A 14764-nucleotide genomic window follows, 5' to 3' on the forward strand; every position below is an offset into this window, starting at 1 on the left:
GTACAAATGCGCTTTACACAACTGATGTGTGTATGGATTGTGATAACAGTTGTATGAGCCCCTAATAAAATGTTTAAAAAAAATAAAAATTAAACAAGCAGCCAACTAAGTGAGGCGCCAACTAAGGCCACATAGCAGAAGCACATCAACCTGGGTGATCCAAGAATTGTAAATAAGACGATTCAAATCCCAAAGAGGGAACAGTTAACAGTATTCAGTTTAAATTCTGAACACCCGTTTCAGAAGGTTATGGATGGTAGGCTTGTTGTTGTTGTTGTTGTCATTAGGTGCCATTGAGCCAACCCTGACCCATGGCGACCCTATACACACCAGAACACAGCATTGCTGGGCCCCGCACGAGGCTCACAATCGTTCCTTTGCCTGATCCTGTTGTCACCCCAACTGTGTCAACCTATCTCTTTGAGGGCCTCCCAAAATTCACTTTTAGGGTTCCCACAGTTTAAGCTTCCGCTGAATCCTCTTTGACCACGGTTCAGGGATGGGAATAGCCTTGCTACCAGACAGGAAAGTTGATTAAGGCAGATGTAGTTAGGTTCAAACATAACACTTTATCATTTGATTTCCCTTTTGACCCACTTTAAAGTTGTTTCAGCTTTTAATCTTTTTTGCTTTTTGATTGATTTTTTTCTGTTTTGTTTTGTCATTGTTGTTTTTGTTTGTTTGTGTTTTGTATGCCTTTCTGTATATGAAATCCAGGATAATTAAATCTACAGAAGCAGTGACTGGATTAATAACGACCTTGGGGCATGGCAGGAGAGGTAGACAGGGGGTGGGGGTGGGCAATAAGAACCTGACAACCAGTAGGAGAAATAAGAAATGTTCTGAAATTGATTGTGGTAATGCTTACACAACTCTTCTTAATATGATTGAACTATCAAAATTTTATGATATGTGAATTATATGCCAAAAAGCCTACTAGCTTATAAATGAGAAGATTTCAACAGATTTTTCTGTTGGTGGAAATAGACCCAAAGTTTATACAATGCACAGGGCTATATACTGGGTATCTTTTGGTCTAATACGGACCCCAAATCATATATTGCTTTCTGCTTGGTGGTGTTGCCTGGTCAGATACATGTTCTGATTTCTCATCAGTCAGAAATCCCCATAGAGGCAAGGATGGAGAGACTTTGTCTCACCTTCTTTAGACATGCTGTCAGGACAGACCATTCCTTAGAGAAGACATCATCCTTGGTGAAATAGAGGACCAATGAAAAAGAGGAAGGCCTTCGATGAGATGGATGGACACAGTGGCTGCAACGATGGACCCAAACATAAGAACGCTTATGAAGATGGTACAGGACGTGGCAGTAGTTCATTCTGTTGTACATAGGGCCACTATGAGTCTGACTCTACGGCATGTAACAACAACAACAACAACAACAACTCTAAACGAAGGATAAAGCAGTGGAGCCAACAATTAGGGCCATTCTTCTGGTGAGAAGTGGAGGATGTTTTCCCCTCAGATCGCAAGTTCTGTTTCATATGTTAGACGATATATTGCATATTTAAAAGATACCTGGAAGACCTAGGTTTGTTTCCTGGTCAATGCAACACAAACATAGCCTCCATTCATCTGTAAGCGGAGGCTTGTGTTGCTGTGATGCTGGCTAGGTTTCAGTGGTGCTTCCAGACTAAGATAGACTAAGACTAAGAGGAATAGCCTGAATTTATTTTTGCAAATCACTCTGGAAATCCTATGACTCACAGCCATGGCTCAATCCTGTTGTGGTGTCACCATGCGTTGAGGACAACTTGAGTGTAACTAACAACACCTATTTTAGTGCCCTGAATGGAAACACAACTGCTTTTTCATCTAGGGCTTATTCAGATGAAACAGGGAGATAAAACTCCATCTCCATCACAGAGCCTTCCTATGTGTAAAGCACAATCGAAACGCTCATGGAGTAGGCCATCATATAGTAGGAATTCAAAATATATTTTCAAATGGACTCGGTTTTCTTTGGTGGCAAGCTTTCCCTGTCATGAAATGAGCAATACAGTCTTAGAGTTTTGCTGTCTGCTAAATAACTGAACTTCCCAAATAGGAAGTGCCACTTTTCACCAGTATTTAGCACTTACTCTGTGCCAGACACTGTCCGAGGAGTTGGGAGGAGTTTTGTGAACAATATCATCTATAAAGAGAGGCAGGTTTTAATCAAATAATTATGTATATATCAAATTTCTAACAATAAGGTGTATGATGAAGAAAAATTACAAGACACGACCAGAAGTAAGTAAACTCGGTGAGGAACAAGCTTAAAAATTCCTGTAGGCAATTTTATATCATTTTCTGTATTCATTCATTTCCTCAGTCTTTCATTTATCCCTTCACTCAAAAATATTTATTTAATCTGCCCCAGGTGTGCTGAAGGTATTGTGCTAACTGTTGGGGATAAAGTTATGAACAAGAAACTCGTGGTATTTTTATGGGTTAGTAGTTTAGTTATTGGAGTGTCCAAGTGTTTTAAAGGAATGGGATTAAATATTTCCATTTCCTTTGCAGTGTCACATATTAAGGGGTGGTTGGGTCGGGGGGAAAAAATCAGGCAAATTACCTGAAGACCAAATTAAATCATCTAGCTGTTATTAGCGATGCCAATTACACAGTGCCCTTTGTGACAACACACGCACAAACCTGCCATTTAGCATCAGTGTTTGCAGGGAGAAAGGGGAGACTCCTTTGGCATTATTAAATAATGACCTGATTATTGACAAAGAAGGCAAGGGCACAGAGAAGCACATCAGCAGAATCTCCTGATCACATTAAAACTTCTTTGCAGGGAGGGATTGTCTCTGACCAGAAGACTATCATTCACCAGGCATTCCTAAAATGAGTTATATAAGACTTACGTGTTCACAAAACGTGTAATTCCTTACTTTGTTTGCAGTAAATAGAAATTATAGGTAGATTGTAAATTAACATGCTTCAAATTTAATGGCATATTTTTATAAGTGATTCTTTAAAATTCCATTTATTAAGGCTTAATTACTGTCTCTTCTATATGAGACCATTGCATACTTTGTAAATGTTTCCACGATCACATGAATTTTTAATGAACACACAATAATGGTCTTATTAATTTTAAATTAAATGCACTTGTTCACTTTTGAAAATAAAATTAAAGTGGTACTATAAATAATTCCAGAAATTGAATTTCATTTTTAAATGAAAGAGGATAGTGCTTTGGATGTTTGTAATTGTAAATACAGTTTTTTCTCCTCAAAGGTTGACAGAGCTGATGGCATAGGAGTTTACTTGTGGGTCCCATGGACACATTTAATATCAGATATCCTTTTTACTGATTGTTTACTTTTACATTTATGCAAATAGTAAGAAGCAAGCTCACTGTATTTATGTTCAATTTAGAGATGTGAGGAAACTAGTTTAGAGGTGAAGTAGCAGGTCAAGTTAATACTTCTTTAGAGAGAAACAGAACTTGAATCTGGAGTGTCTGATATCTCAGAAGTTTTGCTATTTGTTCAATAGAATAACATAGTTTGCTTCATTTGTAATTCACAATTAATTTTCAGTTAATTAGGTGGTCCATCCAAGCTGGAAATTTTCCTGGTGATCACATGTGGAACAGAATTGGCAGTAGCATAGGCAAAACGACAGTAATGGAGGATAAACATCTTTCGTGTAAAGGGAAGAACCTGTGGAATGTTGACGTTGGCTCCAACAGACCCACAAGAGGTGTGTTCAGCGGGGAAGCACACTGGTTGTTAAGCATCAGTAGTATGAGTCTGACCATGGTCAGAGTAGTTCCAAAATCGAAATAATGAAAATTGTTGTAATGAGCATTACGTGGCCTCACCTTGCTAGAGAGCTTGTTGTTAGATTTTAAATAGCATGCCAACGGGTCTGGCAACCGGAATTCCAAGGTGTGTTTTAGAGTGGTCCCTGATGTCTTGTTCTGTTTCAAGTAATCATAACCCTCTTTTGAATATTCACCTATGATGGAGATGTAACCCTTAAGACACATTTTTAAAGCTTTTCATTTTTATATTTAATCTAATTGAAATATATAGGCAAATGCTCTATTAAATCCCAAACCTCCATTTCTACACAATTACTTTCATATATTCACTTCCATTTGTATTTTATTCTAGAAATCTAGATCATCATGAAGAGAGTTCATCTTATGTTTAAGTTGTATATGCGTGCAAAGGTTTACATGTTTAACGAAGTTGCTAAAAAACTCTTTTTTTCTCCTTTCTGAGTGCGTGTAGACCACACACACATTAAATCAGTGCTACAATAAGATTTTGCCAACGAAGAGCAGCATCACAGATCATTTGTTTTGGACATCATTATTATCTTCTTTCCTTTCCTTTTCCTTCTTCTTTTCTTCTCCTCTTCATCCTCTTTCCTTTGTTCTGTTTCCTCTCTTCTTCTTCCTCTCCTCTGCCATACAACAATCTAATGTGATGAATTCCTTAAATGAGATCAGCATACAATTTCTCTTTTGTGTAGTTCACTATCTCAAGCTTTCCGAACAGTACCTCTAAGAGCAATAACTAATTTTCAAATGAATTAGTGACATTATTTAAGGAAACTTACTTAAAAAGTGAAGTATTTGAATAAGAAAGTTACAGATATCGAATCTGGAGAACCAAAGTATATTTATCTTCTCCAAATGTTCATGTTGCATTCGTGAATACATGCAATTCTTGGAAATAGACTGTATTATGTGAAACTGCACTATTTTGAGTAGGGCTTCTGTGTTGGACTTCTGTGTTGCTATGAAGCAGGACAGGGCAGTATTTTGTTCAGTTGTGCATAAAATTTCCATGAGATGAGGCCTGAGCAGATCACAGCTAACAGCAACAATTTCTTTTTGAGCAATCTATTTTTTCCTTCAGCCGGAAATTTTCTTTTTTCAAATCTGTATGATAAAATAACAGCAAACCCAGAGAGATTGGTTGTGTTTATGTTAATTTATTTGAAACATTAGCTACAACTAACCAACCAAAGCACCTTGCCAATTAGAGGATCATTTCGTAGATTGCTTTTCAAGGAACAAAGCCAACTCGGAGCCCTCATCTAGGAGAGTCGATAGGACAATTTCTTAAGTGAAATGTGAAGTCCTGGAGTTCTAAAATCAGAAATAGTTGGCACTAGGTGCTTAATTCTTATTTATTAGAAAATAAGATTGATTCTGGTGAAAATCTACATAGCAGAACATGTTCTCATTCAATAGATTCTGGACCTAATGATCAGGACCTTTCACACTGTTAGCATTTCTGTTACTTCTGCTCTAGTTGATTCATTATCGTTGGCATAGATTCTCTGCCTTCCATGTTCTTGCCCATGCTTTAGAATAACTGATGTGCCTTTGGTCTTATATACATAATGTGCTAAAAAGTACAATACTCAAAGGCCCCAATATTTACATTTTAAGTTGCGCTATTACTTAGTTTAAAGGTGATCTCAGGGATACTTCCGATTCAAGGTTTCAAGAGTAAATCAGAACAAAAACCTAGGGAACTACCCCAGCCTGTGTTCTCTAAGAATTTGAAGCTCTGGCCTACATTTAGCTTCCTGCCTACTAGGATACATCTAGTACGTATGTTCTTTATTAGAGCACTCAGTAGCAAGAGCTAGACATTTGTATTTTTTTTTATTTTTTAAGGTAGAGGATGCAGGAGTTCATGGAGATAATGAGTCCTGTATTCCTGTTCCTTCTCTTTCTTGAATTTCCTTCTTTTCTATTTTGTTATTTTTGTTATTGAACAAAGACGAATAAAACTGTATCTTAGATGGTCACTCCTTAAGTCATAACTCGTAAACAACAACTGGTGCTTCCTTTGTAAACTCATCACTTTGTTTCTCTAGATTCTTAAAATTTCATTCTTATTCTTCTATGGCTTTGATCAAACAAGAATCTTCCAGCACAAACAGTTTCTTTATTAGCAATGTTGTTACTTAAAGTTTTAAGTAATGATTGCTATTTAACTTCACTTAAAATAATTTCTACTGAGGCAGTTTGTCTGCCTTCTTGCAAGCTGTTCCAGTGTTTAGAATCATTCTTACAGTGAAGTACTCCTATGCCCACCAGAGCTCTTCCCTTGCATTTTACTCTGCTATTTCCTGCCATTCTGTAGTTTCCCCGAAGGAGATAAAGACCAGCTGGCCATAGACTGCTTCATAATAGAACCTGTCAAAGTTAGAGACAGTTGAGTTGCATGTTAACTTCTCTCTTCTGAGACTTAACATAAATCTAACTTCTTTTTAAGTGCCCTAATTAGTTTACCGAGTGTCATCTTTTGATTTGAATGGCTAATGTTATTTTACATTTAGACAGAATTTTCTAATGCTCTGCTATATATTACTATTTTTCATCTTATAGTTGTCATGGAACTCAATGGAGAAACTCTTCAGATATCTGTTTTATTTGGATGGGAATCAAGTTCTCATTATTGAAGTGACACAGGTAGCAGAACTTCAATCTAATTTGCATCTATTTTCTTCTACCTAAATGTTTATTTTTAATTTATCTCTCAGTTTTCTTTACATTATATTAGTTTTGGCAACATCAGGTATTCTTTTATATATAATATGAAGAATGAAAAAAGGAAGTCAATTCCAACATACAGAAGCAGCAGTGAATATTAACCAATTGCTCAGTTACAAATACAAGCATGCCTTCAATAGAGTAGAAGAGTGAAACTCACCCAGAGCCGAAATGGCTGTCCTCCTGAAAGAATGAGGTTTCATGGTTTCTCCTGGTGCTTCCAGCTTCATAATGGTAGCTCATCTAGCCATCACTGTTGCCAAGACTTGCAACAGGTGCAAGGTGGAGTATATGACCATAGATATCATGGACCCAGAAAATAGGCACTTCTTCAATTGCATCCAGCGAGCCCATCAGAACAGGTTGGATGTGTGTCCTCCCTTTCTACTAGCTGTTGAAAGCGTTTACCACCTGGTAAAGTCTCTGGTGTGGGCTTGGCCTGGATTGTTGGACAAGTTCCTTACGGCCTATGGTTATTACACCGGAGAATCCAGTAAGTGGGATCGAGGTGCCCTGAGCTCCATCACCCTCAATATCTTGATGGATACAACTGTGTGCTCTGCTTTCCAGCATCTTGGATGGGTGAAAACTGGCTTGGGCTCTGGGTCCAAATGCTACCATTGAAAAATTATAAGAGTTTAAAAAACTCTCCTTCTTCTTGAATGACTTGCCTTAATTTACAGGTCCTTTTTTTCTAAATATAACAAAACCTAAGTGATATTAGTCTAATACCGAAGATAAATTGACTAACAAGGAAGATTTTTGATCGTGAGAGTTTTAGGTATGACATCAAACACCTTGCTGACAAGCGAAGCTGGTTTAGCTGGCTTGGTTAATTCCATGGTGGTTTTGTGCACTATTGAGTTAATCCTGATTGATAGTGAGTTCATGACTGGATAAAGCTTCTTGTAGGGGCTTCTGGGCTGTGATCTTTATAAGAACACATCATCGGGTCTTTTCTCTGATGAGAGACTGAGGGATTTAAACTGCTGACATTGCATCAGCCATGTGTTTAACCATTGCACTACCAGGACTCTAGGCTTGCTAGTTGTTTATCATTTTGCCTGATCACTTTTCTGCCTGTGTGTCTTTAGAATCTAATCACGGAGGTCAAACTTTACAGTTAAAGAATTGTTTATTACCAAGAAAGATACTATTATTTAAAATAAACTCTTATGGGATAAAACCAAATAAAAGGATAAGGTTTTTGATGGCTGAGTATTACTGGGCAGTAGAAGATGAAGATAAATGTAAGAAGGATGTTCCATGCACAAGGAATATCACAGGCTTGGTGGTCACAGGCACAAATGGTGTTGTAGAAGCTAAAATCATCTGGGAATGATGAAATGACTACAACAATGAGATTCAAAAGAGAATGACTAATTAAAATATAAACTTAAATTGTGCTAATTATAAATTAGTTTCAGAATAATGTGTGGCAGAAAATCAGCTATCTTTGTACCTAATGGAACACTTAATGCGATCACTGATCAATTAATCACTGAAAGCTTGTGGGTAGCAAAAGGAAGTGTGGAACATTGAAGACTAAAGAGAAAAGATGATCCGGAATGGGAGAAATGAGCAAGATGATGATGACAAGGAGGTTCTTAGAAATATAAGTAGAAATCATTTTCTAGACGAAGCACAGTTTACATTAACCTTATTTTCTATGTGTCCCCCACTGGGAAAACGGGGTAAGTACTATGACGAAACAAAAGGACCTGGTCTACACTGCAAACCGTAACATGCTGTTCATTAACTTGCAGTGCACCTTAAAGTCTGAGAGAACTTTGATTGTACAGAGAATTAGAGGAAGAGCATCAGTGTTGCACTTAACAAACCAGACAGTTGCTGTGGGGTTGACTTTGACTCTTGGTGAGCCCAGGTGTATCAGAATAGAAATGAGTTCATAGAGTTTTCAATGGTTGAGTTCTTTTGAAGTAGATTGTCAGCCTTTTTCCTTAGGTATCTATGGAACAGCTGAGCTTTTAACCACCTCCACCATCCAACGGTACATAGGAATTCCAAAATAAGTCTACTTTTTCCTTTTTTTTTTCTCCTTTAGCATTATCAGTTGAGACTCCATGGAGAGGAATCCTCTCTCATTCCTATTAGGATGTATTATAGGATCGTTGGCAATGATTAAAGAATATTATATGAAATTTAATTCAGAAAAGTATCCTTCTTTGAAATTAATACTGTGCACATAGTGGACATTAGGCTCTTGTTGATAGCTGGGCAACACGTGCTCTTCCAACGATTCCCTTAAGAAACTATGCATGCAAGGAGGCTTCAAACAGATTGTAGAAAAGTGGGATGATTATGGAATTTTCCCATGAACTTTTTAAAGGCCGTTTGTAATTTCAATTAGGAAAAAATAGCTATTTAAATACGGATCGACTAATAACCACTGTGTTAAAAGCACAGTTATGCGTCTTGCCTTTTATTTCTCTGGGGTTCATGGTTAGTCATGTGTAAAACAGAATGAAAGCCTCCACTGTCAATTTAGGTTGATTCCCATCTGCCATGCAGGATAACCCATGAGCCCTTCGCCATCAGGTACTTTTGTTGTTTTGCAGTTGCTATTTTATAAAGAATCTGCAATCACTTATTCTGTGTGGTTCACCCAGCTCCTGAAGAGAAACAGCTCTTGAAAACATAATGGCCAGATGATCTCAGGATGCAAGAATCCTTCAGATGTTTGCTGAGATCGATTGAAAGATGCTTCAGTTTGACAAAAGCAGGAAATGTAAATTTTCAGCTCTTTTATAAATAGAGGGATGATCTGTAAAGGGAAAACTGTTGTCACAGCAAATGTACACTTGAGTGATTCAAACCTAATTAGTGGTTATATGATTTGCCTTGCATATATTTACTGTACCAACTGGGAAACTGCTCTTCACATTCAGATGTTGAATTGATTCTTTTCTCTAAAGCAAAACAGCTCAGAACATTTATTTCCTTTCTTTTATTCATCTTAACCTCCCCTCACCCCCTTCAAAAAAAAGAGCCCTAAACCAAAAACTCTTCAACCTTCTTTGAACCTTCATTTTTGGTACATCTGTTATATGTTACCAATGATTATCTACATTTATTTTCTTTCAGTTCCCACTCTATTCTATTACTGCCAAATGCCCAACATATTTACCTGCTACGTGGTAACAGTATCTACTTGTGCCCAGCAGCAGAAGTAGGTGAATAGGTGAATTTCACCTTGTAAAATATATAATAATGAGCAGATAATATAATTATGAAAAAAACATACTCTTCAAAAACTCCTTTAAACAAGATGTTTGAAGCAATTGATGGATGGTATGTCTTTGCTCTGTTTGTTTATTTTGTTAAACAGATAACCACATACAAACAAGAAAAGACACATTTCAGTGGAATGGTGGTTTAGTCACTAACTGCAGGCAATCTGCAACATGGTTAATAAAAACAAATTCTTATACAGAGCGGACAATTTATCACTTCCCTATACCAAAAACGTATTTTTTTGGGGTCAAAACAAAAATTGCCAAACATTAGACAACATATGTTTGAATCAACAGTAATTTGAAAATATTTCCCCTCTTTTCCTATGGTTTATACTATTTTGGTTATAAAAATAACAAATTTGTTGTTGAAATGTTGAAAGATGTAGTTGTACATATGAAAAGGAGGGGACGTGTGTAGTTGTACTAATAATATTGGAAATGATTTGTTTTCCTATTTTCCATGTTTGCATATGGAACTAAAAAGAATAAAGTCATGTTTTTATGCCTTTTTGTAGGTTGCTTTGGAAAACATTTATTTTCCAACATTTTTTTTTCTCTTTTGCAGCCTGTTTAGATTTCTGTATGCCTCCTTGGGCTCTTTGAAACCTGGTGTTTACATCAGGGATTGACATGGATCTATAAGGAATGCAGCTATATACTGGGTTTGTTAACATGTATTTTCCTGGGGAACTGAGAATGTTCTTGGAGCAGTTACTTATGCCTGTGGATTTGCGGAGTTTTAGATCTTAGACATATTGCATTGGGAAAATCTGCATATGACCTTTTTAAATTGTTCAGAAGCCAAGATGTCACTGTGAGGATTAATCCAAATGATCTGCCTTAGAAAGATTTCCCTCTCCCTCTGTGCAGCGAAGAATGAAAATATTACTTAACCTGGTGGTCATATTTAGGAAACACCACGTTATTGGTTTTCAGTATAGCATACATAAGGAAACATTCTTGATTTTAGCATCCACAGAATTCAGTTTTTTTGTTCAGGAGAATCAAACCAAACCAATCCAGCCCCGTGCTGTTGGAGCTGCAAAAAAAATCTGTGTCCCTATGAGGTCAGTCATATCACTTTGAACCCTTTTTGAATTGTAGCTAAAGAAATAAAAAAAGGATCAAACTGACAGCAAAGAGAAAATTACTTTACATAGTGGGTAGATACTATTCTGTGCGGTCAGATTCTTAAATATGGTGGTTGTATTTTTAATTATTTTATTTTTACAAGGCTGAATGATTTTATTACCACTCATAACCCTTGTGGCTCTGAAAGCTAAAATAATCGAGGCAATCAAAATTTTTGCTTTCTGACTGAAGATGATTATCTGCAGATGAGAGGAAGGAAATTCCTCTTTCCCCAATCCTCTTTGCCAACTGCACCGAGGATGAATAACTGCACAGGACACTTGGCTAGCAACCTGTGGTGGTGGTGGCAGGGAGTCCCTTTCGGAAGAGCACATCTTGTAAGATGTAGGCCATGAACTAGGCAAGTGACTGAAACTCCACTTGGCGAGAAAGGACCAAATGGAAACCCTTCAAAGGAGGGAAAGTGGGGTGCCAAAATGACTACCCTCCTCTTCGAGAAGCCTATTTCTTGATTATGAAGCTTTATTTTTTCATGAGGTTCTTTTTCAACAAAAACAGCTGTTTATGATGACATGGGATTTGCTACTTGTATAAAGTCTCTATTAATTTCGAAAACTCCTTTCTATCTTCCCCCAGCTCTGTGTTCCTCCAGGTGACTGGTTCGGGATTTTAGATGCAGAATAGGGAAGACTAGGATTGCAATAATATGAGGGGCTTGAAACAGTGCGCAGAAAAGTTAATTAAAAGACAAAAGCTGTACTTTGGTCTGGAGTTATGGAAGGCAGGACTTTGTCATCAGACCAGCATGAACTCATTCTTTTTGTGGGTTCTGTTCAACTAGTTAAAGGAAAACTTTAGAGCAGAACTAACCTATTAAACGTTGTGACTTTCCTCTATAAATTCTGGTGAAAGAAACATGCGATTTAACTTTTCTGAATCTTGAAATTAAAGGACACGGAGCCCCCACAGAGGGAAAGTGTCAAGAAATCAAAATGCATTGAATTACTGATCATCCATCTAAAAATAGGCTTGTGCTCTTGTGGTTTTATGCAGTTTAGAAAAGTAATCTCTAAAAGTATCTGACCATGTAGTCGTTTGTGATTTCTATTACAAAATATAGATATATAAGATAATCATTTCACAGATGTTTTCCTTTTATTATGAATGAAGTGAACTTTTTCATTATGTTTGTTACTTTTATTAGTGAACACAACTTGATGAACCAACCAATCCACTGCCATTCGCTTGGTTCCCACTCACAGAAACAGCTAGATGTTTTAGTTTAGAAAATCTTCGTTGTGCCAACTGATTCCTCCCTTCAGTTTGACACTTGATTTAATGAGGACCAAATCTGAAAACATGCTTCATAAGGATATGTAGATCCAGATGGATGAAATGTAACTGTAAATTACAGGATTCATATCCAATAATGGAAATGTTCTGTTGTCATGCAATGGGTACATTTCTGTAGCTGATGATATCAGTGATTTGTTATGCCAGCATTCTAATAACACCTTAGTAAGATAGCTTTGGGCCAGATTTGTCATGAGGTCGGTAGTTCGTCACCCCATGCTCTGCTGTATTCTAGTTCCTGTGGTGGCTATTGAGATGGCCAATTATTTTTCTTTTATTTGAAAATTGGCCTCTCTTCCCTCTTACTTGCTCCTTCCCCATCCCAGGAATATGGCAGGATTTTCTATTTTATCAAGTGTTCTGAAATTTCATAATAGGTGCCCTTATATAGATATATTTTAAACCACTGATTTGGGCAAATGGGGGTCCTTTTAATCTGGAATATATGTATTGATAACATTAAGTCTTCCAACCAGTGAAAATAGGATTCCTCCTCCACCCCACCCCACCCCATTTGTTTAGATCCAGCACATTTAATAATTTTTAGTGTATGTGTTAGGCTGGGTTCTCTAAAGAAGTACAACCAGTGACACTTACATATATATAGAAAGAAATCTTCATGTTTCACTTTGTAGGGTTACACTATCATAGAATTGAGTAAGGGCAGTCCAGTTCATGCCTATGGGTCAGATACAAACTGACTGTTTCTACTGACTCTTGTAATGTGGTGGGTGATGGACAGGAATCAGGCAGGCAAGCAAGGAAGACCACAGGCTGGAGGATGCAGAGTGGAATGACTCCTAGGCTGGCAGTCTGATGATGGCTCATGGAACTGGCAGGTATTAGACAAGTGAGAAAATACTCAATGAGATGGATTGATACTGTAGCTGCAACAATAAGGTCAAACAATCACAACTGTGAGGATGGACAGGACCAGGCAGTGTTTCAGTCTGTTGTACATAGGGTCAACAACAAAGAAACATTAGAAAATAGATTTCTCTTTGTTTACATCATGCATGATGGCTTTTTGCTATGGCAACATTAGATAACTAAGACATTTGTCAGGTGTTACCCAGCCAGTTCTGATGCCTAGCACCCTCTGTACAACAGAAGGAAACCCTACCCAGTCCTGCCAGTCCTGCCTGAGCCTTACACTTATTCCTATGCTGGAACCCATGATTTCAGCCACTGTGCCAACCCATCTCCTTGAGGGCCTTTCTCTTTTTCACTGCCTATATTAGTGTAGGTACTTTGGAGAAACAAGTCCACAGCAACTTATGTATAAGAGAGAGTTTTATGCAAAGAAAATGTGCATCACGAAAACATCCCAACCCAATGCTGCCCAAGCCCACAAGTCCAACATTAACCCATACCCAACACCAGTCCACAAAGTCCTCCACCTCACAAAACAGAGGTAATGATGCCAACTTCAGGAGGAAAGCTGAGTCAGTGAACGAACAAGCATCTCAGCACTAGCAGGGGTCTCCACACGGCTGCTCCAGCACCCAGGGCTGCATCGGGATAGGTCCATGTAGCTTCTCCTTGGGGATGTCTTGTAGGAAGTCAATCTTGCAAGCTGAAGCAGGGAACTGCTAAGACAGCTGCTTTGCGTACAACCATCACAAAACAAGAGACCTGAGAACTAGAAAGGTGAGGCTCACCACCCATTTATCCCTCCGCCTTTCAATTAGCCCCACATGTGATTATCGGCCAGGCTGGCACAATTAACTAACTCACTGCCCTTCTACTTCACCAAGCATGATGTTCTTCTCCAGGTACTGATGTCTCCTGACCACGGGCCCAAAGTACCAAAGACAAAGTCTCTCCAACCTTGCCTCTTAGGAACACGCTGGCTGTACTTCTTCCAAAACGGATTGGTTTGTCCTTTTAGCAGTCCTTGGTACTTTCAACATTCTTTTCCAGCACTGCAAGTCAGACACATCAATTCTCCCTTGGTCTTCCTAATTCAATGTCCAACTTTCACATGCACATGAGGGACGTGAAAATGCCACGGCTTGTCTCAGGCACACCTTAATCCTACAAGGAACACTGCTTTTCAAAACTATAAACAGATCGCGAGCAGCAGATTGCCCTAAGGCAATGGGTCTTTTAGAGTCTGGACTGCTGGTTCCCTGAGCACTGATTGTGGATTCAAGCAAGACAAAAATCCTTGACAACTTCAACCTTTTCTCCATTTACCATGATATACTTACTGGTCCAATGGTGAGGATTTGGAGTTTGTTTTTTGCAGTGAGTTGTAATCCATGCTAAAGGTTGAAGTCTCTGATCTTCACCAGCAAATGCTTGTTCTCCTGACTTCGCTTGTTTTTTAGTTTATTTATTTATTTTAAATCATTTTATTAGGGGCTCATACAACTCATCACAATCCATACATACATCAACTGTGTAAAACACATCTGTACATTCATTGCCCTCATAATTCTCAAAATATTTGCTCTCCACTTAAGCACCTGGCATGAGCTCCTCATTTTCTCCCCTCCCTCCCCACTACCCCCTCCCTCA

The 14764-nt window shown here is 38.1% G+C and overlaps 1 pseudogene; it reads left to right on the forward strand.

Annotated features, from left to right (window-relative positions):
* Positions 1-6710: 6710 nt before the first annotated feature.
* LOC101649020 lies at positions 6711-7163 on the forward strand (annotated as a pseudogene).
* The last annotated feature ends 7601 nt before the right edge of the window (positions 7164-14764 follow it).

Source organism: Echinops telfairi, unplaced genomic scaffold, assembly GCF_000313985.2.
Source record: "Echinops telfairi isolate 266 unplaced genomic scaffold, ASM31398v2 ScPeMD7_7469;HRSCAF=8507_1, whole genome shotgun sequence".
In the NCBI taxonomy this organism is placed as follows: domain Eukaryota; kingdom Metazoa; phylum Chordata; class Mammalia; order Afrosoricida; family Tenrecidae; genus Echinops; species Echinops telfairi.